Genomic DNA, 22974 nt, shown 5'->3' with positions numbered 1-22974 from the left:
ACAAACCCCAGCATCTAAAGGAGACAAAGGAGGGAATAGGGTGTCCCTTGAACCACCCTACAGGAGCCATGGCCCAGGTATTGACACTCCCAAACGAGGCTCCAAACTGAGAGCCTCTGAGACCTAGAATCCAGAGGCCTTGTGACCAACATAAAGCTACCAGGCTTCCAGATACTTGCAGATCCAGCTGCTCCACCAAGCTCCCTCACTTGGTGTGGTTATTCACCTGTGCCATATAAAGGAACTGAGTCCTGCTTCCACACAGAAGCCTAATCTCTAGTGTCTGCCCACCTACGGCCATACCAGCAAGAATCTGGGATGTTAGGGTATCCTTCCCAGCAGCATATCTGACTGGAAGATCAAGGGAGCACAGGGAGCTGAAGAAGGAGCCTGAGCATGGCCCTGCATTATGGCCAGTAGAGAGCACACACCAAGTTCAAGGAGGAGTTTTTGTGGTTTCTGCACAAGTAGCAGCTCAAGCCTGGGGATTACAGACTGGCCTGGGGGGCATGCAGGTGTCCAATACATAGGTTCTTCTTCCGTGAAAGGCATGTGTAGAACCTGGGATAATCAACTGATTGTGACTTGGCAGAGCCTCAGTGTAATCCTACTGAGTGTGAATTTTTAAGTCATCATGTCACATTGAGACAGTATGAGTTCTCATCATCAATCCAACCCCAGGAAAAACAGCAAGAGAAGCCCCTAAAGCCAACTCCATGGTCAGGATGGATTGGCATACCATGGGAAGTCCCAGACATTTCCTACACCTATGGGACTGACACTGTCAGCTTATGGGCCACTAGACCTAGACCATAGCTTTTACCCTTGTGGCTCCTGGGACCCTTTGGTTACCTCTGCTGACATCTTCTGTGAGACAAGGAAGTGAATGGTTGTGAACAGTCAGCAGGGCCAGCCACATTTAAATGGTTCCAGAGTGTGCTTTGGTATCGTGGACATATGAGTCCTCCTAGGAGCCCATCATGTAGCTGTGGTAGAGACTGGCAAGTTCTGCATACTCTGCATACTTCACTCAAAACTGTAAGGCCTTTGTCCACTGGGACAGAGAGGAACACCCAGGCAGGATCTTCTTGCCAGCAGTGGCTAAATCCACCAATACTTCCTATACCCAATACCCATGTACATGCAAGACCCAAGCTGATCAAGCAGAAAATTTCCAAGTCTAGGCACTGGAATGCCATCCCCAGAAGACATACACTAGGGTAATTTGTAGGGCCTTCGGCTTACTAACACAGAGTTGTAGTACGGGCCTGGGAGCTTGGGTGCAGGCTGAGAGTGCACAGTGGATTCTGAGAGATCAGGATGAGGCCTTCAGAAACAAATTTCTCCTATTATTACTACCAACCACATTATCAACATATCTGAATAAGGGATGGACACATTGGGCTGGGCCTTGGCACATTTCTACCATGGAGCCTTGATAATTCTCAAGCAGGAGTGGGAGCCTAGGCCCAGGAGTTGCACAGGCACCCTTGCAGGGCCCAATATCATCTGAGCCCATCAATGTGGCCAGTGAATGCCAGCCTCTAGGTGAGGCAATCACCAGGGATGGGGTGTGGCTAGCACCACCCTGAAGGTGCCATGGCTCCGGCATTGGTACCTCCCTGATAAGACACCAGGTTGAGAGTCCACGGGCCCTAGGCTGCAGAGATCTTGTGAGACGGGTAAAGATTCCTGGTTTCCAGATACCCATAAAGCCAGCTGTTCCATGAAACTCACTGACTGCTTGGTGTGTCATCTGTATGGGCCTCATTTGGGATCAGAGCCCTGCCATTACACATAGTCCTGATCCCTTGTGTCTGCCCACCTACAGCCACACTAGCAATGCAACCATGGGCCATTGCTGGTAAGGTATTCATGACATCAACCCAAAGGCACAGCTCACTCAAGAGGACTGTCCAAGTCTGCTTTCCTGTGTCTTCATGGGTCCAAACCTGAGGCTCATGTAGGGTGACACATCAGAACCCCTGCTGACCCAGGCCCATTGACACCATCTATCCACTCACCTGGAAACTGAAGTGCAAAAGTGCCCTGCTGTGCAGCTTCTCACTGAGAGATAGAAGGAGATGAAAGGATCTAAGAAGGAGCCTCAAGCAATGCCCTGCAACTCAGACAATGGGGAGCACACAATAAACCAAAGAAAATGAAGATAGGTGCATCCTGCATGAGCAGCCACCCCAGTGTGGACACTGTGTTCTGGCCTGTGAGGCCTTGAGGTCTCCAGTCCCCAGGGTCTCCTCCCCTGGAAGGCGCCTGGTTACTCAAGGTCCTCTTGCACCACTGTCACAAGCTGGGCCTCAGTGTAATCCTATTGAGCATGATTTTTAAGTCATCATCTCTCTTCAAGACAGTATGAGGTCTCATCATCGACCCAACCCCTGGAAACACATCACAAGAACCCCTAGGAGCCATCCCAATGACAGGGCTTGCTAAGATTTTCTTACCTCAGGCAGTCCTGGACATTCCTTCTTCAACAGCTCATTGATTCCTAGGACCTTGACCATATCTCTTGCAATGGGGTCGGTTCTCCACAGGGGTTCCTCAGCTGACATTATCTATGGACACACAGAGATGGTTGGGAGTGAACAGACAGCAGTAACAGGCCAGGAAACACTGACCCCCAAGCGTGCTTTGACTCTGTAGGTCCAGGTGAGGCTTCCAAGAGGCTGCCCCGGTAGGCATCTTGGTTTGGAAAGGCTCTAATCACTTAGCCTGAAGCTTTTGGGCTTCTTGGTCACAGGGCCAGAGAGGGCAATTCATACGGTGTTACCATGCTAGAAGATTCTAATCCCACTCTGCTTCTTTTCTTGTGCCCAAATCTGGCCTGGGACCTGGGCTGGACTAGAAAGTGCTGCCATGAACTTGATATCAGAGAATCAATGGCATGAGGTGCATCACAGAAGGCCCTTATGGGGCCTTGTGATAACCCACAAGGCATTCCTGCCTAGGCCAGGCCTGTGTGTTAAGGGAGAGTCCATGGACACAACTTGCTTCTCAAGATCTCCAGCTATGCACTTCCTCCCATGCTCTATGCCCACCACAGTCCTGTAGAAATCCTTAAGTTGGTGAAGGGTCATAGGCCTGGACCACAGATCCTTTGTTTGTGGGTCTTTGGAGCATCTCATGGAGCAGTAGGAGCCAGGGATGAGGAGGGACGCTGTGTCCTTAATAGGTTCAATTCATTTTAAATATAACCCATGTGGCAGAGAATGCTGGCCACTGGATGAGCCAAGTGCCAGGGATGGGGCAGGCTGGGCACCACTGCACAGGTGCCCTGGACTAGGTTCCAAATTCCCCTGACTAGACAGGGCCTGATGTGCTTTGTCCTAGTATGCAGCTACCATGCTTCCAGGCATGTGAAGCTATGATGCTGCCAGACACCTGCAGAGTCAGCTCTTCCATTAAACCTCCCTCACTTGTGATTGTGGTCATTGGCCCAGGCTTCCAACAGAATCTGTTCCACTCCCCAACAAAGACACCTAATCCTAAGTAAAATGCCACTCCAAGCCAAAAAATCAAGGCAATGCAGAGCTATTGCAGTGTACCTAGGACAAGTGGGGCCAATGTCCCCACATAAACCCTACCCCAGGATACACTGTCAACCCTCAGTTGGCCCCTGAACCAGGCCAGCAGTTGTTGCAAGGTGTTCTGTACCTCAGAGACCAGAAACAAGCCTGGTTCTGGAGCACAGCCCAAAGCAGCCATCTTTTTTGCCATGGGTCCACCTCTTGTGCTCATGACGGGCACTCAGATGCCCAAATACTGCCTAGAGTCCCTATAATCCTCACCATCCACTCACCTGGGATGTGGGATGCAATGGTCATAAGCCGGGCAGCACATCTCACTCAAAGGCATAAGGTGATGAAAGGAGCTGAAGAAGGAGCCCCAGCACGGAACCAGAACCTGGTCCATGTAATACACACCCCTCCCCAATGTGGAAGAAACTTATCTGGACCCTCAAGAGCAGGAGCTGCTGCCTGGGACTGTTTTCTGGCCAGGGTAGCTTCAGGTCTACAGTCCCCAGTGTCTCTTGTACTGGAAAGCATGTGGAGACACTGGTGTCCTCTTGCTATACTGATGCTAGGTTTGCCTCAGTGTAATCCTATTGAGCATGATATTTAAGTCATCATCTCTCTTTGAGACAGTATGAGGTCTCACCATTGATCCAACCCTAAGAACCACAACATGGAATCCCATTTTTGCCTCCCTAACACTATGGTGTATGGCCCATATGATTTTCCACATGGGGATTTGAACCCACAGGGACTCCTTGGTGACGTCATCTGTGGGACAGGAAGATGAATGGGTGTGAAGAGACAGCAGGGGCAAATAGGATATTCTGGATCCAGAGCATGCATAGGCCCCCTTCGGCCCGGGTGAGGCTTCCAGGAGCCCACCCCTATAAGTGTGTTTGGTCTTGGTGACTGATAGGCCTTCCAGGGCAGAATAATCCTACTGAAAGTGGCTAACACCATCGCTCCTTCAAGCCCATAAGACCCAGATCCCGGCAGGTAACTGGAATGGACAAGCAAGCAATGGCCTGTATAAGCATCAAAGTTCTGGTCCCCCAAGACATATAACTGTGGGTCCTGAGCCAACCAACACACACACAGTGTCACCTTATAGGCCCAGGTACTCAGGAACAGGCTGCCTGAATGCACTGTATCCTCAGAGGACAGCCTGGGTCCCATGGAGACACTGTCTTCCTATGGTTGCTGCCCAACTAAGTCCTGACCACATCCCATTGACGGGATACAGACAATGGGCAGACCATTACCCATACCTCCCTTGTGGCCTTGGTGCCTCTCATGGAAGAGCAGAACCCCAGGCTCAGTAGGGGCTGTGGCATCCTTGGTGGACTCAACTTAGTTCAAAACCCATAAACGTGGACTGCAAATGACAGCTGCTGGACCAGGCAAGCCCTGGGAATATAGTACATATGGCACCACCTGTAGGTGCCATGGATCACTTGTTGGTACCTCTCTGACCAGGCACAGACCAGAGCATCTCTGCAGCATAGTACAGTGGAACCCTGGCCCAAATAAAACTCCCAGGTTGCCAGGAATCTGTAGAGCTGGCTGAAAGACCAACTTTCCCTCACTGCCTTGGTGTTGTCTTTGGTCTGGGACTCCCTGTGAATCTTATCCCTGCCCCTGCTCAGTGGCCTGATCCTCAGTGTACACCAACTTCCTCCCACACCAGCAAGGCAACCCAGATCTATAGCAGTAAAAGAACCAGTGGCAGCACTGGCTCAATGTGTCCCCTAGTTCATGACTATTTCTATTCCTTGCTTAAAAACGTCACAAGGCAAGAGATTTAAGTACGTTGATCTGCTCTTCAGAACCCAAAGAGTCATAGCTTAGCCAAGAGCCTGGCCTGAGGCTGCCTTCCTGGGTCTCTGTGGTTCCATTCATTAAGCTTATCAGGTGACAAACCAAGAAAACCTGTTTCCCTACACAGGCCCAATTACAACCTCCAGCCACTCACCTAGAAGTCTTGGTTCAAGAGTGCTCCGCTGGGCAGCTCATTAAACTGAAAGACAGCTTGGAATATAGGAGCTGAGGGAGGAACCTCCAATGTAGGACAGTGAATTTTACAGCAAGGAGCACACAACAAATCCGATGAGGATTGAGTTTTTGTGAATACTGCACAAGCAGATGATCCTGCAGAAAATCATGTCCTGACAATGTGGGCCTTGAGTTCTCCAGTTCCCAGGGTCTCCTCTCCTGGAAGGCACCTCATTACCCCAAGTTCCTCTTGCACTACCATCACTAAGCTGGGCCTCAGCGTAATCCTATTGAGCATGATGTTTAAGTCATCATCTCTCTTCAAGACAGTATGAGGTCTCATCATCGACCGAACCCCACAAACCACAGCACAGGGAGCATTGGCAGCATCCCAACTCCAAGGCTTGGATGGACTCAATACCACAGGCAGTTGTGGACATTTCCTTTACCAATGATGCTGGCAGAAATGAGTCTGTGGGCTGTTGGGTCAATGACCACAGCCCTTGTCCCTGGGTACTGGAACACTTGCGTGCTTCTTCTGGTGACATCATCTATGGGACTGGGAGAGGCATGTGTGAATACACAGCAGGTGCAGGCTAGATAAACTCGCTCCAGAGAATATATTGGCCCAAGGCCCAACTGAGGCTTCCTATGAGGTTTACCCTGTAGGTGTGATGGGGTCGGAAAAGCTCCACCATCTTGCCTGAGAAATGCTGGACCTTTTGGTCACTGGCACAGAGAGGACACTCTGGCCAGGCTGCCTTCCCAGAGATGGCTTCCGCTAAAGCTCCTTCCTGACCCCTTACCCAGGATGCAGGAGGAACCAGGATGGACAATCAAGCAGTAGCAAAGAATTGGGCTCAGAGTACTGGGCAAATAAAACACCCAAAGAGCCCCTAGTGGTGCCCTGGTCCTAACACCAAGGGATTCCCATTCAGGCCTGAGACCTCAGGTGCCAGTTGCATGCACACATGGATTCTTGAGTTCAGAGAGTGAGCAACTGATACACATTCCTCCTACGGTCATGGGAGACCATAGTCCTGCATACATCACAAACATAGGGTACCATCATCGGACTGGACCATGATATACCCATGCCATGGAGCCATTTGGCCTCCCCTGGAGGAGCAGGATCATGGGCCCTAGGAGGGGCCCTGACAGCCTTGCTGAAATCAGCTCAGTCCAAAATCCACCTAAGTGGCCAGCAAAGGCTAGATTTTAGACAATCAAGTGAGGGGACAGGGTATGATCGGCACCAACCAGTGCATATCCTTGCCTAGGTTTTGGTACCCCCATAACTGGGCATTGGCCAGAGAGACCCTGGATCATGACACCAGAGACCTCATGACCCCTATGAAGCTCCCAGGCAGCCAAGCAACAAAGAGCCTGGTACCCCCCCGCCCCATACCTTGGTCCCTATCCTGGTGTGTCCTCATCCGAGTCATCCTAGGAAACCTAAAAATTGTACAAACACAGAGGCCAGAGCCCTAGAGTTCAACAACTTCAAACAGGCAAGACAACCCAGAGCCACAGCAGCTCATGTAGAAAAAGACAGGGCACAGGCCAAATATTGACCATCCCCATAGGAACTTTGGCATAACATAATTGCCCCCCAAACCAGGCCAGGAGTTCATGCAATATATTCTAGACCTCAGAGCCCAAATGGGCACAGCTTGCCTTTGACCACAGATAACCCGTCGTGACAATCAGATCCCTAGCAAAGAAGCCATGGTCCCTGCCATGCACTCACCTGGGAGTCCCAGTGCCCCTTAGCTCCCCCAGAGGACTATCTTTGCGCCTGTATTCTGGGTGAACATTCTAGCACTGGTACATCTCAGAGGAATAGTGGCAAGTGTCTCACCAAAGGAATCTCAGAAGTAGCTCTGGTCCTACCAACACTGTATCCTTGTCCAGGCCTGGAGGCTCAGGTGCATGATCTAAGTTCACACTGGAACCCACGAATTCAGGCTATGGACCCCAAAGAAAATTTCCCCCAAGGATGTTGCCTACTGAGTCACATGCACATCCCACATTGGAGTAAGGGCACTGAACTGTACTATGGCCCTGTAGGAACCATAACACAGATGCCTGCTGCTCCCTCACTGGGCATCAAACTGATAGTCCATGCATCTTAGGTTCCAGGGGCACTGCAACCCAGTTGTAGATCTCAGGCTGCTAGAAACCTGCAGAGGCACCATCAGGTCAAACGTTCTTCCTATCATCAAATTGGTCTTCGAACCAGACCTCTTAAAGAAGATGAAACCTGCACCTTCCATACACAAGATCCCTAGTGTCTTTTTTTTTTTTGACAGGCAGAGTGGACAGTGAGAGAGAGAGACAGTGAGAAAGGTCTTCCTTTGCTGTTGGTTCACCCTCCAATGGCCGCCGCGGCTGGCGCACTGCGGCCGGCGCACCGCGCTGATCCGATGGCAGGAGCCAGGTACTTCTCCTGGTCTCCCATGGGGTTGCAGGTCCCAAGTACTTGGGCCATCCTCCACTGCACTCCCTGGCCACAGCAGAGAGCTGGCCTGGAAGAGGGGCAACCGGGACAGCATCCGGCGCCCCGCCCGGGACTAGAACCCGTTGTGCCAGCGCTGCAAGGCGGAGGATTAGCCTAGTGAGCCACGGCGCCGGCCTGAGATCCCTAGTGTCTTAATACTGTTGGTTATACCAAGAGGCAACATAGAGATGTTACAGCCTCCATAGGTACAGTGGCTTTGGAAGTGTAGGGTCCTCCCTCAGGAATTTTTTTCATTCCTTTCCAGGTGCCCACACCATTCCAAGGATTCAGGAAAAGTGTTCAGAAACCCAGAGCCCAGAGGGACAGCTCATTGAGAAGCATAGCCCCAGGTTGTCTTCTGGTGCCTCCCAGGGTACATCCCTAATTTTGCATTGAGTGATCAGCCATGATACCCAACTGCAACACACAGGACCAATGCCATCCATTCACCTGGGAACCAGGATGCAAATGTGGATGCTACCACTTGGTAGCACATCGCACTGGAAGAAACAAGAGGATGAAGGGAGATGAAGAAGCAGTGCCCAAAGATATACCCACAACTTGGCAAATTGGGATCATACACCATGCCTAAGGAAAAAGTAGCTTGGATGGATCCAGCAGGATAAAGAATTTTTCCTAGGGACTGCATTCATGACTGGGGGTAGCATCCAGGTGTGCATTCCTATGGGTCTACCCTGAAAGGCCTATATGGAAACCTTGATGGATAAGCATGTGAGGGCTCGGCCCAAGAATCGGAAGACTGGTTTCACAATATAACCCAAGGAAACACCCATGGTGCCCTGTGCCTACCAACACAGGGTCACTGTATAGGCCTGGGCAAATGGTTGTAGGATGCAGGCAAACAGTGGATTCTAGGAGCTAAGGCTGTGCCAACCAGAATCATTGTTGGCTGATGGTCACAGCCCATCTAAATGCAATATACACCCCAAAGATGGGTTATGGCCATTAGGATGGAACATGGATAACTCTATCAAGGGGCCTTGGTGTCTCCAATGGAGGAGTGGGAACATGGGCACAGGACATGCTTTGGCATCCTTAATAGGCCCATTATTCTGAGTCATTCTTCATGATCCATGAACACCAGCACTATTAAGAGTCAAGGGATGGGGCTGGTGCCGCAGCTCAATAGGCTAATCCTCTGCCTTGCAGCGCCGGCACACCGGGTTCTAGTCCCGGTCGGGACACCGGATTCTGTCCCGGTTGCCCCTCTTCCAGGCCAGCTCTCTGCTATGGCCCAGGAGTGCAGTGGAGGATGGCCCAAGTGTTTGGTCCCTGCACCCCATGGTAGACCAGGATAAGTACCTGGCTCCTGCCATCGGATCAGCGCGGTGCACCGACTACAGTGCACCAGCCGCGGCGGCCATTGGAGGGTGAACCAACAGCAAAGGAAGACCTTTCTCTCTGTCTCTCTGTCTCTCTCTCTTTCACTGTCCACTCTGCCTGTCAAAAAAAAGAGTCAAGGGATAGAAAAGGGGTGTCCTTGAAGTCACCCTACAGATGCCATGGGCCAATTATTGACATCCAATGACATGATATCAAACTGAGAGTCCCTGGGTCCTAGACTCCAGTAGCCTTGTGACCTACATGAAGCTACCAGGATTCCAGATATCTGCAGATCCAGCTGCTCCAAAAAATTACTACACTTAGGGTGGTCATCCATATGAGCCTTATAGAGGAACTGAGGCCTGCCCAAACACAGAGGCCTGATCCTACTGTCAACTCACTTAGTCATACCAGCAAGTGCCTTGGACACTATGATACCTGCCATGTAGCATATCTAACTGAAAGAACAAGGGAGCACAGGGAGCTGAAGAGACTCTGCATTACCCTGCAAAGCGGCCAGTAGAGAGCACACACCAAGTTCAAGGAGGATGGAGCTTAGATGGTTCCAGCAGGAGCACTCAAAACTCAATACTGGAGACTACACTTGGCCTGGGGGGGCCTCCTGGTATCCAATACTCAGGTTCTCCACCCTTGAGGCACATGTGCACCCTGGAATACTCTTGACTGACTTTCACTTGGATGGGCCTCAACGCAATCCTATTGAGCATGAATTTTAGTCATCAAGTCACGTCGATACAGTATGAGGTCTCATCATCAACCCAAAACCAGGAATCACAAGAGTACCCCTTATATCCATACTAACTCCATGGCCTGGATGTTTTGGTGTACCATAGGCAGTCCCAGACACTTCCTACACCTATGGGGATGACACCCCCAGCTAATGTGCAACTAGATATACACCAGAACCCTTGTCCCCATGGCACTGGGCCCCCTTGGTTTCCTCTACTGACATCTTCTGTGGTAAAAGGAGGTAAATGGGGGTGAAAAGGCTGCAGGGCCATGGAAGGGTGCACTGGTTCCACAGTGTGCTTTGGCTTCGTTGGCCCAGGTGAGTCCTCCTAGGAGCCCATCTTGTAGCTGGAGTTGACACTGGCAAGTTCTGCCCATGTCACCCAAAACTGTGGGGCCTTGGTCACTGGGACAGAAAGAAAGACTCAGACAGGATCTTCTTGAGAGCAGAGGTTAAATCCAAAAATACTTCTTGCCCCCAAGACTCACATCCATGTAGGACCCAGGCTAGTCAATCAAGCAACTGCCCAATCAAAGCATCAAAATACATGCTCTGGAAAATATATCCACGGGTAATTCATAGGGCCTTTCTCTTACTAACACAGGGTTGCTGTACAAGCCTATGTGCAAGGGTGCAAGCTGCAAAAGCATAGTGGATTCTGAGAGATCAGGTTGTATCTGTAGAAACAACTTCTAATTGATACTACAAACCACAGTATCAACATGTCTGGATAACGGGGTAGTGACATCGAGCTGGGCCATGGTGCATTTTTACCATGGTGCTTGTTGCCTCCCATGAAGGAGTGGGAGCCCAGGCCTAGGTATTACACTGGCATTCTTGTTGGGCTCAATACAGTCCAATCCCACAAATGTGGCCATGAATGCCAGCCCCTAGTCAAAGCAAGCACAGGGGATGATCTGTGACTAGGCCAACCAAGCAGCTTCCATGGCCTGGGTATGTACCTTTCTGAAAAGATACTAGGTTGAGAGTCCATGGGCCCTAGATTCCAGTGGCCTTGTGACACACATGAAGCTCCCTGTCTACCAGACACCTGCAGAGCCAGTTGCTCCATGAAACTCACTGACTGCTTGATGTGGTATCTGTATGGCCCTCATTGGGATCAGAGCCCTGCCATCAAAAAGTTGCCTGGTCCTTAGTGCTGGCCCATTTACAGCCATGCTAGCAATGCAACCATGGGCCTCTGCAGGTTAAGTTCTTCCAGATATTAACACAAAGTTGCTCAGCTCACTCAAGAGTACTGCCCAAGTCTGCCTTTCTGTGACTCCATGGGTCCAACCCAGAGGCTCATGTCTGGTGACTCAACAGAACCCCTGCTGCCCACACAGGCCCATGGACACCCTCTATCCACTCACCTGGAAACTGGGGTGTAACTGTTCCCCACTGTGCAGCTCCTCACACTGAAAGACAGAAGAGGATGAAATGTATCTAAGGAGCCCCAAGTATGGTCCGACAACTCAGACAGTGGGGAAAACACAAGAAATCCAAGGAAGATGGAGCATGGGTTCACCCTGCATGAGCAGCCAGCTCCAGTAGGGTACTGTGTCGAGGCCATGATCCAGAGTCCCTGAAGTCTCCAGTCCCTAGTGATACTCACCTTGAAGACACCTGGGTACCCAAGGTCCTCTTGCACCACTGTCACTAGGCTGGGCCTCAGCGTAATCCTATTGAGCATGATTTTTATGTCATCATCTCATTCAAGACAGTATGAGGTCTCATCATTGACCCAACCCACAGAAACAAACAACAAGACCTCTGAAAGCAATCCCACTGATAGTGCCTATTAATATTGGCTTACCTCAGGCAGTCCTCGACGATTCCTTCTTCAACATGGCTGGCATTGTTCATTGGCTGCTCATTGGTTGCTGGCACCTTGTCCACAGCTCTTGAACGGGATCTGTTCATCTGTGCACATGGAGTGAGCTGGGAGTGAACAGACAGCAAGAACAGGCTATGGTGCACTGAATCTGAGAGAGCTTTGACTCTAATCAGCTCATGTGAGGTTTCCAGGAGGCTGCCTCTGTGGGCATCTTGGTTTGCACAGGCTACAACTTCATTGCCTGAAACTTTTGGGCTTCTTGGTCACAGGGTCAGAGAGAGCAAGTCAGACTGTGTCACCATGCTGGAAGTGGCTAACACCAAATCCCTTCTTACCTCGATCCTAAATTTGGCCCAGGACCCGGTATTGACTAGAAGGGGCTTCCATGCACCTGATATCAAAGAACCGATGGCATAAGATGCATCACAGGAAGCCTTGGTGGGGTTTTTCCATGACTCACTCAGCATTTCTATCCAGGCCAGGCCTGTGTGTTAAGGTAGTGGGTGTGAATACAACCTGCTTCCCAGGATCTCCAGCTATGTACTCCAAGATACCTTCCTCCCATGGTGTCTGTACTCAGCAGTCCTGGACATATCCTAAACATGGGGAAGGGGCATCAGCCCAGACATGGATCCTTCGTTTGTGGGGCTTTGGTGCGTCTCATGGAGAAGTGGATGGCGGGACCAAGACAGACCCCATGTCCTTATAAGTTCACCTCGGTTCAAAGCTCACCCATGTGAGAAGGAAAGCTGATCCCTGGATGAGGCAAGTGCCAGGCATGGGACAAGCTTGGCACCACCATTCAGGTGACCTAGGCTAAGTGTCCGAATCCCCAGACTGGATACTGCCTGATGGTGCTGTGTCTTAGTATTCAGCTACCATGTTACCAGGCATGTGAAGCTACCATGCTACCAGGCACCTGCAGAGTCAGCTCTCCCATCAACCCTCCCTCATGATGGTTTTTATCCCCTTCCCATGCTTCCAACAGAATCTGAGCCAGTTCCTAACAAAGACATGTAATCCCAAGTTTTGCCAACTCCTAGATAAAAGATCAAGGCAATGCATACCCACTTTAGTACACATAGGAGAATTGGAAGCCAACAGCCTCACTAAACCCTTCCCCGGGATCCATTGCCAACTCTCAGTTGGCCCCTGAACCAGGCCGTGGGTTCGTGCAAGGCATTCTATATCTCAGAGTCCAAAGGGGTATAGCCGGCTCTGGAGCACAGTCAGAGGTGTCCATCCTTTTTCACCATAGGTCCACATCCTGTGCTTGTGACAGGTGCTCTGACCCCCAGATACTGCCCAGAGGCCCCATGATCCTCGCTGTACACTCACCTGGGATGTGGGATACAAGGGAGTTCTGATGGGCAGCACATCTCACTGAAAGGCACAAGAGGATGAAAGGAGCTGAAGATGGAGCCCCAGTCCAGCACCACAATTCAGCCCATGGGGAACACACCCTTGCCAAGGAGGAAAAAACTTTGGTAGATCCCGCGGGAGCAGATCTGCTGCCTGGGACGTTTTCCCAGTTGGGTGCCTAAGTTCCACAGTGTCTCTTGCATGGGAAAGCACATAGGGACCCTGCTGTCCTCCTGCACCACTGTCACTAGGCTGGGCCTCAGCGTAATCCTATTGAGCATGATTTTTAAGTCGTCATCTCTCTTCAAGACAGTATGAGGTCTCATCATTGACCCAACCAGAGGAACCATACAATGGAATCCCATTGTCACTGCCCTAACACTACAGCCCATAGGATTGACGTACCTCAGGAAGTCAGAAACATTTCATTCTCTCTTGGTGATGGAACAACAAGCTTGATTGCTCATGGCCCTTGATCACGGCCCTTGCTCCACAAACTGGACCTCGTAGGGGCTTCCATTGGTGACACTATCTGTGGGATAGGGAGGTGATTGGGTGTGAACTACAGCAGCAGCATAATAGGATACACGGATCCAGAGCATGCTTAGGCCACCATCATCCCAGATGAGGTTTTCAGGTTCCTACCCCTGTATGTGTGCTTGGTCTCTGTGATCCAGAGATCTACTAGGTAATTCTTCAGCTTGGAACTGGCTACCATCATTATTCTTTCAAGCTGAAACACACAGGTCCTGGCTGGAAATGGGACTGGACAAGCAATCAAAGGCCTGCATAAGCATAAAACTTCTGGATCCTAAGACCTAGAACTTTGGGTCCTGGGTCTACCAACACAATGTTGTCTTACAGGGCCAGTAGCTCAGCTGGAGACTGCCTGAACAAACTGTATTTTTGTGGGTCCCATAGAAGACACAGTCCTCTCACTATTGCTGCCCACCTCAGTCCCAAACACATCCCAGTGATGGGATATAGGCATTGGGCAAAACCATGGTACACCCTTCCCATGTGGCTTTGGTGCCTCCCATGGAGGAGCAGAACCCTGGGATCAGTAGCGTCCTGACATCCTTGCTGGGCTCAACCAGTCCAAAACCCATGAACATAGCCTGTGCATGCCAGCCACTGGAACAAACAAGCAGTGGGAATGTGAAATGCCTGGTATCACCCTGTAGGTGCCATGTATCATTTGTTGGTACCTCTATGACCTAGCACAGACCAGAGCCTCCCTGCAGCCTAGAACAATGGAACTGTGGCTCACATAAAACTCCCGGCTGCCAGGCCCCTGCAGAACTAGCTGAATGGCCTGTTCTCCCTCAGTGGCCTGTGGATCCCTCTGAATCTTAATCCTGGCCTTATCCTCAGTGTCTGCAAACTTCTGGGTATACTAGCAAGTCAACCCAGAGCTGTTGCAATATAACAAGAACTAGTTGCAGCACTGGCCCAATGTTACTCCTCATTCAGGACTGTTTCTATTCCACACTTGGTACTCTCACCAGCCAAAGGGTTTAATTACACTGATTGGCACCACAGAACCCAAGCTCACCCAAGACCATGGCCCGAGGCTGCCTTCCTGGGTCTCTGGTTCTACCCATGAGGTTCATTTGGCAACATGCCCAGAACACCTGCTACCCTACACAGGTCCAATTACACTCTCCATTCACTCACCTAGAACCCTTAGTGCAAGAGTGATCAATGGTGCAGTTAATCTTTTGAAAGACAGTTTGGAACACAGGAGCTGAGGGAGGGGTCTGCAGTTCAGGACAGTAACTTTTACAGCACAAAACACACTATAAACCCAATGAGGGTAGAGTTCATGTGACTCCTGCAAAAGTAGCCGATCATGCCTGAAGATCACAGCCTTTCAAGAGGGGCCTTGAGTTCTCCAATCCCCAGGGTCTCCTCCCCTGGAAGGCACCTGTTTACACCAAATTCCTCTTGTACTACTGTCACTAGGCTGGGCCTCAGCGTAATCCTATTGAGCATGATTTTTAGTCATCATCTCTCTTCGAGACAGTATGAGGTCTCATCATCAAACCAACCCCAGGAAACACACCTCAAGAATCTCTGTGAGCCCTCCCACCGATAACGCTGTTAGGACTGGCTTTCCTCTGGAAGTCCTGGACATTTCCTTCTTCATGGCTAGCATCAACAGCTCAAAGGCTGCTGGCACCTTGTCCACAGGGATTCCTCTGCTGACATCTGTGAACAAGGAGGGGTTTGGATGTGAACATAGAGCAGGAACAGGCTAGGGTTCACTGGCTCTCAAGCTTGCTTTGGCCCTGACAGCCCAGGTGAAGCTTCCAGGAGACTGCCCTTATAGGCATCATGGTTTGGGCAGGCTCTGTGCACCTTGCCTGAAATTTCTGGGTCTGTTGGTCACAGGACTGGAGAAGGCAACTCAGATTGTGTCACCATGCTGGACACGGCTAACCCCACTCCCCTTCTCTTGTGCCCAATTCTAGCCTGGGACTGGGTTGGACTAGAAAGAGCTGGCATAGACTTGATATTAGGGAACTGATGGCATTAGATGCATCACAGGAACCCTGGGGGGCCTTGTGACTACCAATATGGCATTACTGTCCAGGCCAGGCCTGTGAACTATGGTAAAGGCTGGTAGACAAAACCTTCATGTTGGGATCTCCTGCTATACACTCCAGAGACACCTTCTTCCCATGATCTCTGCCCACTGCAGTCCTGTGCACATCCTAAAGATTGGGAAGGGGCATCGGCCTAGAACATGGATCCTTTGTTTATGGGAATTGGCAAAACTCATGGAGGAGTGGGAGCCCTGGACCAGGACGAACTCTGTATCCTTAATATGTTCAACTCAGTCAAAGCTAACTCTTGTGAAAGGGAATGCTGTCCCATTTAATGAGGCAAGTGCCAGGGATGGGGCATGCAGGGCACCGCCATACAGGTGACCTGAGATAGGTGTCTGAATCCCCCTGACTGGATACTGCCTGATGGTGCTTTGTCCTAGTATGCAGCTACCATGTTGCCTGGCATGTGAAGCTACCATGCTGCCAGGCACCTGCAAAGCTAGCTCTCCCACCAAATGCCTCTCACTGATGTTTGTGGTCATCTGCCCAGGCATCCAACATAGTCAGAGCCACTCCTTCAAAAGACTCTTGATCCCAAATAAAGCCCACACCTAGCCAAAAAAGCAAGGCAATGCAGAGCCATTGCAGCCCACTTAGGAGAAGTGGTGCCAATGGCCACAAATAAACCCTTCCCTAGGATCCACTGCCAACCTTCTCTTGGCCCCCAAACCGAGCCAGCAGTTCATGTAGGATGTTCTGGAACAAAGAGTCCGAAGGGACACAAATGGCTCTGGAGTACAGTCAGAGGTAGCCACCCTTTTCACCATAGGTCCACTTCCTGTGCTTGTGACAGGTGCTCTGACCCCCAGATACTGCCCAGAGGCCCCATGATCCTCACTGTACACTCACCTGGGATGTGGGATACAAGGGAGTTCTGATGGGCAGCACATCTCACTGAAAGGCACAAGAGGATGAAAGGAGCTGAAGATGGAGCCCCAGTCCAGCACCACAATTCAGCCCATGGGGAACACACCCTTGCCAAGGAGGAAAAAACTTTGGTAGATCCCGCGGGAGCAGATCTGCTGCCTGGGACGTTTTCCCAGTTGGGTGCCTAAGTTCCACAGTGTCTCTTGCATGGGAAAGCACATAGGGACCCTGCTGTCCTCCTGCACCACTGTCACTAGGCTGGGCCTCAGCGTAATCCTATTGAGCATGATTTTTAAGTCATCATCTCTCTTCAAGACAGTATGAGGTCTCATCATTGACCCAACCAGAGGAACCATACAATGGAATCCCATTATCACTGCCCTAACACTACAGCCCATAGGATTGACGTACCTCAGGAAGTCAGAGACATTTCATTCTCTCTTGGTGATGGAACAAGCTTGATTGCTCATGGCCCTTGATCACGGCCCTTGCTCCACAAACTGGACCTCGTAGGGGCTTCCATTGGTGACACTATCTGTGGGATAGGGAGGTGATTGGGTGTGAACTACAGCAGCAGCATAATAGGATACACGGATCCAGAGCATGCTTAGGCCACCATCATCCCAGATGAGGTTTTCAGGTTCCTACCTCTCTAGGTGTGCTTGGTCTATGTGACTGAGAGGCCTATTAGGCCAGAAACGTAGTATTGGAGGTAGTTTCCACCATTGTTCCTGCAAGCCGAAAGACACAGGTCCTGGCTGGAAATGGGACTGGACAAGCAAGCATAGTAATAACCGTAGTTCAAAATCCCAAAACATAAAACTGTGGTTCCTGGACCTACCAATACATTGTTGCCTCACATCTTCAGGAGCTCATATGGGGATGTCTGAATGCACTGTATCCTCAGAGGAAAGGCTGGGCCCCATGTAGACACTGCCCTCCTCTGGTTACTGCCCAACTAATTCCCGAACACATCCCCATGATGGGTTATGTGCATTGGGTGGGACCATGGCCCATGTGGCTTTTGTGTGTACTGTTGAGGAACAGAACCCCAGGCTCAGTGAAGGCCCTGGCATCCTTGGTGGGCTCAGGTTAGTCCAAAACACATATACGTGGCCTGCAAATGCCAGCCACTGGACCAGGCAAGCAGCAGCTATATGGAATGCATGGCATCAACTTTTATGTGCTATGAATCACTTGTAGAACCTCTCTGACCAGGCACAGCTCAGAGATCCCTGCAGCATAGCACAGTGGAACCACGGCCCACATAAAACTCCCAGGCTGCCTGGCACCTGCAGACCTGGCTGAATGATCAACTCTCCCTTACTGCCTTAGTGTGATCTTGCCTGGGTCTTCTTGTGAATCTCATCCCTGTCCCTGGCCAGTGGCCTTATTATTAGTGTTTTCCAACATCTTTCCACACCTTCAAGTCAACCAAGATGTGCTGTAACCCAATGAGAACCAGCGGTAGCACTGCCCCAATGTGTCCCTTTGTTCAGAAGTATATAAACTCTTTATTTGGCACCCTCACCAGGCAAGGGATTTAAGTCCATTGATCTGCACCTCAGAGTCCAAAGTTTCATCGCTCACTAAAGACCATGGCTCAAGGCTGCCTTCCTGGGTCTCTGTGGTTCCTCCCATCACACTCTTGGGATGACATGACCAGAGTACTCACTGTCCCACAAAGGCCCAATTACAACCTCCATCCACTCACCTAGAACCCTTGGTTCAAGGTTGCTCCATAGGGCAGCTCATCTCACTGAAAGACAGTTTTAGATATAGGAGAGGAGGGTGGAGCACTCAGTGTAGGACAGCAAATTTTACGGCAGGGATCAAATAACAAACCCCATGAGGATAGAGTTTTTATGAATCCTGCACAAGCTGATTCTGCCTGCAGGTCACTTCCTCCCATGGGGGTCCTTGAGTTCTACAGCCACCAGAGTCCCCTCCCCTGGAAGGCATCTGGTTACCCCAAGACCCTACGAACCACTGTCACTAGGCTGGGCCTCAGCGTAATCCTATTGAGCATGATTTTTAAGTCATCATCTCTCTTCGAGACAGTATGAGGTATCATCATCGACCCAACCCCACAAACCACAGCACAGGGATACCCCGGCACCATCCCAACTCCAAGGCTCAGGTTTCTGGCTTACCACAGGCAGTTGCAGATATTTTCCAACAATGCAGGCAGGATGAGCTCGTGGGCTGTTGGGTTCATGACCACAGCTCTTGCTTCTGGGACACTGAAACACATGTATGTTTCATCTGGTGACATCATCTGTGGGACTAGGAGGAGGCACGTGTGAACACACAGCTGGTGCAGGTAAGGATGCATTGGTTCCCCAGCATACACTGTCCCCATTGGCCTAGGTGAGGCCTACCATGAGGCCACCCCTATAGGTGTGTGGGGTTGGAAAAGCTATGCCACCTTTCCTGAGAACTTTTGACCCCTATAAACCTCCCAGGCAGCCAGGCATATGCACAGCCTGGTACCCCACAAAACCCCTATCCCTACCTTTTGTGTCTTCATCCAATCTTCATCCAAGGCCTCCTTGAAATCTTTTTTTTTTTTACAGGCAGAGTGGACAGTGAGAGAGAGAGGGACAGAGAGAAAGGTCTTCCCTTCACCGTTGGTTTACCCTCCAATGGCCGCCGAGGCCGGCGTGCTGTGGCTGGCGCACCGCGCTGATCTGAAGGCAGGAGCCAGGTGCATATCCTGGTCTCCCATGGGGTGCAGGGCCCAAGCACCTGGGCCATCCTCCACTGCACTCCCGGGCCACAGTAGAGAGCTGGCCTGGAAGAGGGGAAAATGGGACAGAATCCGGCGCCCCAACTGGGACTAGAACCCGGTGTGCCGGCGCCGCTAGGTGGAGGATTAGTCTATTGAGCCGTGGCGCTGGCCTCCTTGAAATCTAAACCCAGCACTCACACTGTGGTTGGACACCCAGAAGTCAAGAACTTCCAACATATCAGACAAGACAACTCAGAGGCTCTCCAGCTCACCTAGAACAAACATGGGCACTGGCCAAATGTGAACCACCCCCAGGAACTTTGGTATCTCTTAATTGGGCCCAAACCCAGGCCACAAGTTAGCTTTCATTGGCTGATCCGCTGTGACAATCTATTTCCTAACAAAGACCCCATAGTCCCTGCCATGCACTCCCGTGGGAGTCCCAAAACCCTTTCCTCCCCAGAGAACTATTTGTGCCTTTAGTCTGGCTGAACATTCTTGCACTGGCACAGCTCAGAAGAGTGGTGTCAAGGGTCTTACCAAAGGAGTCCCCAGAACAGCTCTGGTCCTACCAAGATTGTATCCTTGTCCAGACCTAGGGGCTCAGGTGCAAGCTCTGATCACACACTGGAACCCATGAATTCAGGCTACGGATCCAAAGAAAATTTCCCCCAAGGACACTGCCTACTGAGTTGCATGCACATCCCACAGTTGGGGCAAGGCATTGGGCTGGACTATGGCCCTGCAGCTACCATAGCACAGATGCCTCCGCTTCCCTCATTGGTCATCAAACTGATCATTTCTGTGTGCTAGGTTCTAGGGGCCCTGCAACCCGGTTGTAGATCCCAGGCTGCTAGAAACCTGCATAGCTGGCAGCCTGGCCAAATTCCCTCCTATTCTCAAATTGATCCTCAAACCAGACCTCTTAAGGAAGCTGAACCTGCACCTTCAGAACGCCAGATCCCTCGTGTCTTAATACTGCTGGTTACACCAACAGGCAACACAGAGATGTTATATAGCCCCATAGGAGCAGTGGCAACTTCGAAAGCACATGATCCATCAGCGCGGTGCGCCGGCTGCAGCGCGCCGGCCGCGGCGGCCATTGGAGGGTGAACCAACGACAAAGGAAGACCTTTCTCTCTGTCTGTCTCTCTCTCACTGTCCACTCTGCCTGTCAAAAAAAAAGAAAGAAAGAAAGAAAGAAAGAAAGAAAGAAAGAAAGAAAGAAAGAAAGAAAGCAAGCAAGAAAGCACATGATCCTCCCTCAGGAACAGTTTTCATTCCTTTCCAGGTACACACACATTTCTGGGGATTCAGGTAAGGTATTCAGGACCTCAGAGCCCAAAGAGAGACAGCTCACTCAGGATCATAGCCCCAGGTTGCATTCTGATGTCTCCCTGAGTACATTCCTAACTTTTGCATTGAGTGACCGGCCATGATACCCAACTCCACCACACAAGACCCATGCCATGCACTCACCTGGGAACGAGGATGCAAGTGTGACCCACTGGGTTCTACATCTCTTGGAAGAAAAAAGAGGATGAAGGGAGATGAAGAAGGAGCCCCACAAAATATACCCATAACTTGGCAAGTTGGGATAACACACCACATCCAAGGAGGAAATAGCTTGATTGGATTCATCAGGATCAAAGACTCTTTCCTAGGGACTACATTCAGGACTGGGGTAGCCTCCAGGTGTGCATTCCTATGGGTCTACCCTGAAAGGCACTTGTGGACTCTAGGGTACTCCTGGCACCCTGTAACTATGTGAGGCCTTAGAGTAATCCTATTGAGCATGATTTTAAGTCATCATCTCTCTTTGAGACATTCTGTTATCTCATCATATACCCAACCCCAGTGAACACAGCAGGAGGAGTCCCTGGAGCCATCACAACATATGGCAAGGATGGATGGATTGGCTTACCATGGGCAGTATTGGTCATTTAGTCAGGAGTGAACAGAGAACAGGCCCGTATTAGGCTGCAAAGATTCCAGAACATGATTTGACCTCATCAGATCAGATGAGTAGTTCCAGGAGTCTAACCCTGTAGGCGTGGTAGTGTTTAGCAAATTGCTGAGCTTCTAGGTTACTAGAACAGAAAGGGATACTTGGACAGGAGTGTCCTGCCAGAAATGGCGCCTTCCATCATACTTCCTGCCCCTAACATCCAGGTCCTATACGGAATTGTGCTGAACAAGCAGGTAATGGTTCAGCCTAAGTATCAGAAGACTGGATATATCTAAGGAGACACCTGCAGTGCCCTGGGCCTATCAAGTCAGGGTCACTGTATGGGCCTGAGCAACTTGTTGCAGGATGTACATGAACAGTAGATTCTGGGTCTCAAGCTGTGCCACCCAGAGAAACATTCAGCTTATGGTCACTGCCCATCTCAGTATGATATACACACCAAAGATGGTATAGAACAATTAGGATGAACCATGGACAACTCTACCGTGGAGCCTTGGTGTCTACCATGGAGGAGTGGGAACATGGGTCCAGAAGGTACACTGGCATCTTTGATAGGCCCAATTCAGTCTGAGTCATTCCTTATGGCCCATGAACCCCAGCACATAGAAAATTCAAGGGGTAGAAAAGTGTGTCCCTGGAACCATGCTACAAATGCTATGGCCTAAGTGCTTATACTACCACACCAGGCACCAAACTGAGAGCTCCTAGGTACTAGACTCCAATGGCCTTGTGACCCACATGAAGATACCAGATATCTGCAGATCCAGCTGCTCCACCAAACTATTTCACTTGGTGTGACCATCCATAGGGGCCATATAGAGGAACTAAGGCCTTCCCACACACAGAAGCCATATCCCTATTGTCTGCCCACCTACATTCACACCAAGAAAGTGCTTTGGAAATTATAGTACCTGTCAGGAAACATACCTCACTGAAAGACCACAGGAGCAAAGGGAGCTGAAGAAGAGACTGAGCATGACCTACAACATGGCCAGTAGAGAGCACACACCAAGTTCAAAGAGGAAGGAGCTAGGATGACTCCAGCAGGAGCAGCCACTCAAGCCTGAGGACTAAACCTATCCTGGGAAGCCTCCTGGTGTCCAATACCCAGCTTCTTACCCTGGAAGGCACATGTGCACCCTGGAATACTCGTGACTGACTATCACTTGGATGGGCCTCAGTACAATCCTATTGAGCATGAATTTTAGTCACTAAGATACTTTGAGACAGTGTGAAGTCTCATCATTAACCCAAACCCAGGAATCACAACAAGAGTAGCTCCTAGATACACACCAACTCAGGGGCCTGGATTTTTTGGTGTACTTGGACAGTCCCAGACATTTCCTACATCTATGGGGATGACACCCCCAGCTAATGTGCAACTAGATGTAGACCAGAGCCCTTGTCCCCATGGCACTGGGCCCCCTTGATTTCCTCTACTGACATCTGTGGAAAAAGGAAGTAAATGGGGGTGAA

General features: G+C 50.6%; 1 long non-coding RNA gene and 12 other non-coding genes across 13 annotated transcripts in view; all 13 read right to left on the bottom strand.

The window, feature by feature from the left end:
- The window catches only part of LOC103351271 (uncharacterized), a 159936-nt gene extending 140515 nt beyond the window's left edge, over positions 1-19421 (bottom strand). Inside the window, exons 1-13 of the long non-coding RNA XR_016217282.1 lie at positions 19314-19421; positions 18952-19041; positions 18513-18557; positions 17447-17529; positions 17210-17333; positions 16781-16825; positions 15385-15530; positions 13725-13851; positions 13296-13340; positions 11937-12061; positions 11736-11802; positions 11494-11538; positions 2463-2573 (exon numbers count right to left, since the gene is read on the bottom strand). This is a non-coding gene — a long non-coding RNA (uncharacterized LOC103351271). The remainder of the gene's footprint in view (positions 1-2462; positions 2574-11493; positions 11539-11735; positions 11803-11936; positions 12062-13295; positions 13341-13724; positions 13852-15384; positions 15531-16780; positions 16826-17209; positions 17334-17446; positions 17530-18512; positions 18558-18951; positions 19042-19313) is intronic.
- On the bottom strand, positions 592-673 carry LOC127483981 (small nucleolar RNA SNORD115). The gene has a single exon (XR_007910770.1). It is a non-coding gene; the product is annotated as a small nucleolar RNA SNORD115 (small nucleolar RNA).
- LOC127483909 (small nucleolar RNA SNORD115) lies at positions 2311-2391 on the bottom strand. The gene has a single exon (XR_007910700.1). It is a non-coding gene; the product is annotated as a small nucleolar RNA SNORD115 (small nucleolar RNA).
- LOC127483963 (small nucleolar RNA SNORD115) lies at positions 4107-4185 on the bottom strand. The gene has a single exon (XR_007910754.1). It is a non-coding gene; the product is annotated as a small nucleolar RNA SNORD115 (small nucleolar RNA).
- On the bottom strand, positions 5797-5877 carry LOC127483940 (small nucleolar RNA SNORD115). Its single transcript, XR_007910731.1, has one exon. It is a non-coding gene; the product is annotated as a small nucleolar RNA SNORD115 (small nucleolar RNA).
- On the bottom strand, positions 10071-10150 carry LOC127483972 (small nucleolar RNA SNORD115). The gene has a single exon (XR_007910763.1). It is a non-coding gene; the product is annotated as a small nucleolar RNA SNORD115 (small nucleolar RNA).
- Positions 11787-11866, bottom strand: LOC127483938 (small nucleolar RNA SNORD115). Its single transcript, XR_007910729.1, has one exon. It is a non-coding gene; the product is annotated as a small nucleolar RNA SNORD115 (small nucleolar RNA).
- Positions 13574-13654, bottom strand: LOC127483906 (small nucleolar RNA SNORD115). The gene has a single exon (XR_007910697.1). It is a non-coding gene; the product is annotated as a small nucleolar RNA SNORD115 (small nucleolar RNA).
- Positions 15288-15367, bottom strand: LOC127483952 (small nucleolar RNA SNORD115). The gene has a single exon (XR_007910743.1). It is a non-coding gene; the product is annotated as a small nucleolar RNA SNORD115 (small nucleolar RNA).
- LOC127483895 (small nucleolar RNA SNORD115) lies at positions 17059-17139 on the bottom strand. The gene has a single exon (XR_007910686.1). It is a non-coding gene; the product is annotated as a small nucleolar RNA SNORD115 (small nucleolar RNA).
- LOC127483924 (small nucleolar RNA SNORD115) lies at positions 18801-18881 on the bottom strand. The gene has a single exon (XR_007910715.1). It is a non-coding gene; the product is annotated as a small nucleolar RNA SNORD115 (small nucleolar RNA).
- Positions 19422-21299: 1878 nt separating the features above from the next.
- On the bottom strand, positions 21300-21379 carry LOC127483974 (small nucleolar RNA SNORD115). Its single transcript, XR_007910765.1, has one exon. It is a non-coding gene; the product is annotated as a small nucleolar RNA SNORD115 (small nucleolar RNA).
- Positions 21380-22670: 1291 nt separating this feature from the next.
- Positions 22671-22750, bottom strand: LOC127483983 (small nucleolar RNA SNORD115). The gene has a single exon (XR_007910772.1). It is a non-coding gene; the product is annotated as a small nucleolar RNA SNORD115 (small nucleolar RNA).
- Positions 22751-22974: the final 224 nt, after the last annotated feature.

This window comes from Oryctolagus cuniculus, chromosome 12 (assembly GCF_051225735.1).
Source record: "Oryctolagus cuniculus isolate XC-2025 breed Fujian yellow rabbit chromosome 12, ASM5122573v1, whole genome shotgun sequence".
Lineage (NCBI taxonomy): Eukaryota > Metazoa > Chordata > Mammalia > Lagomorpha > Leporidae > Oryctolagus > Oryctolagus cuniculus.
This window is presented reverse-complemented; position numbering and strand designations above follow the sequence as displayed.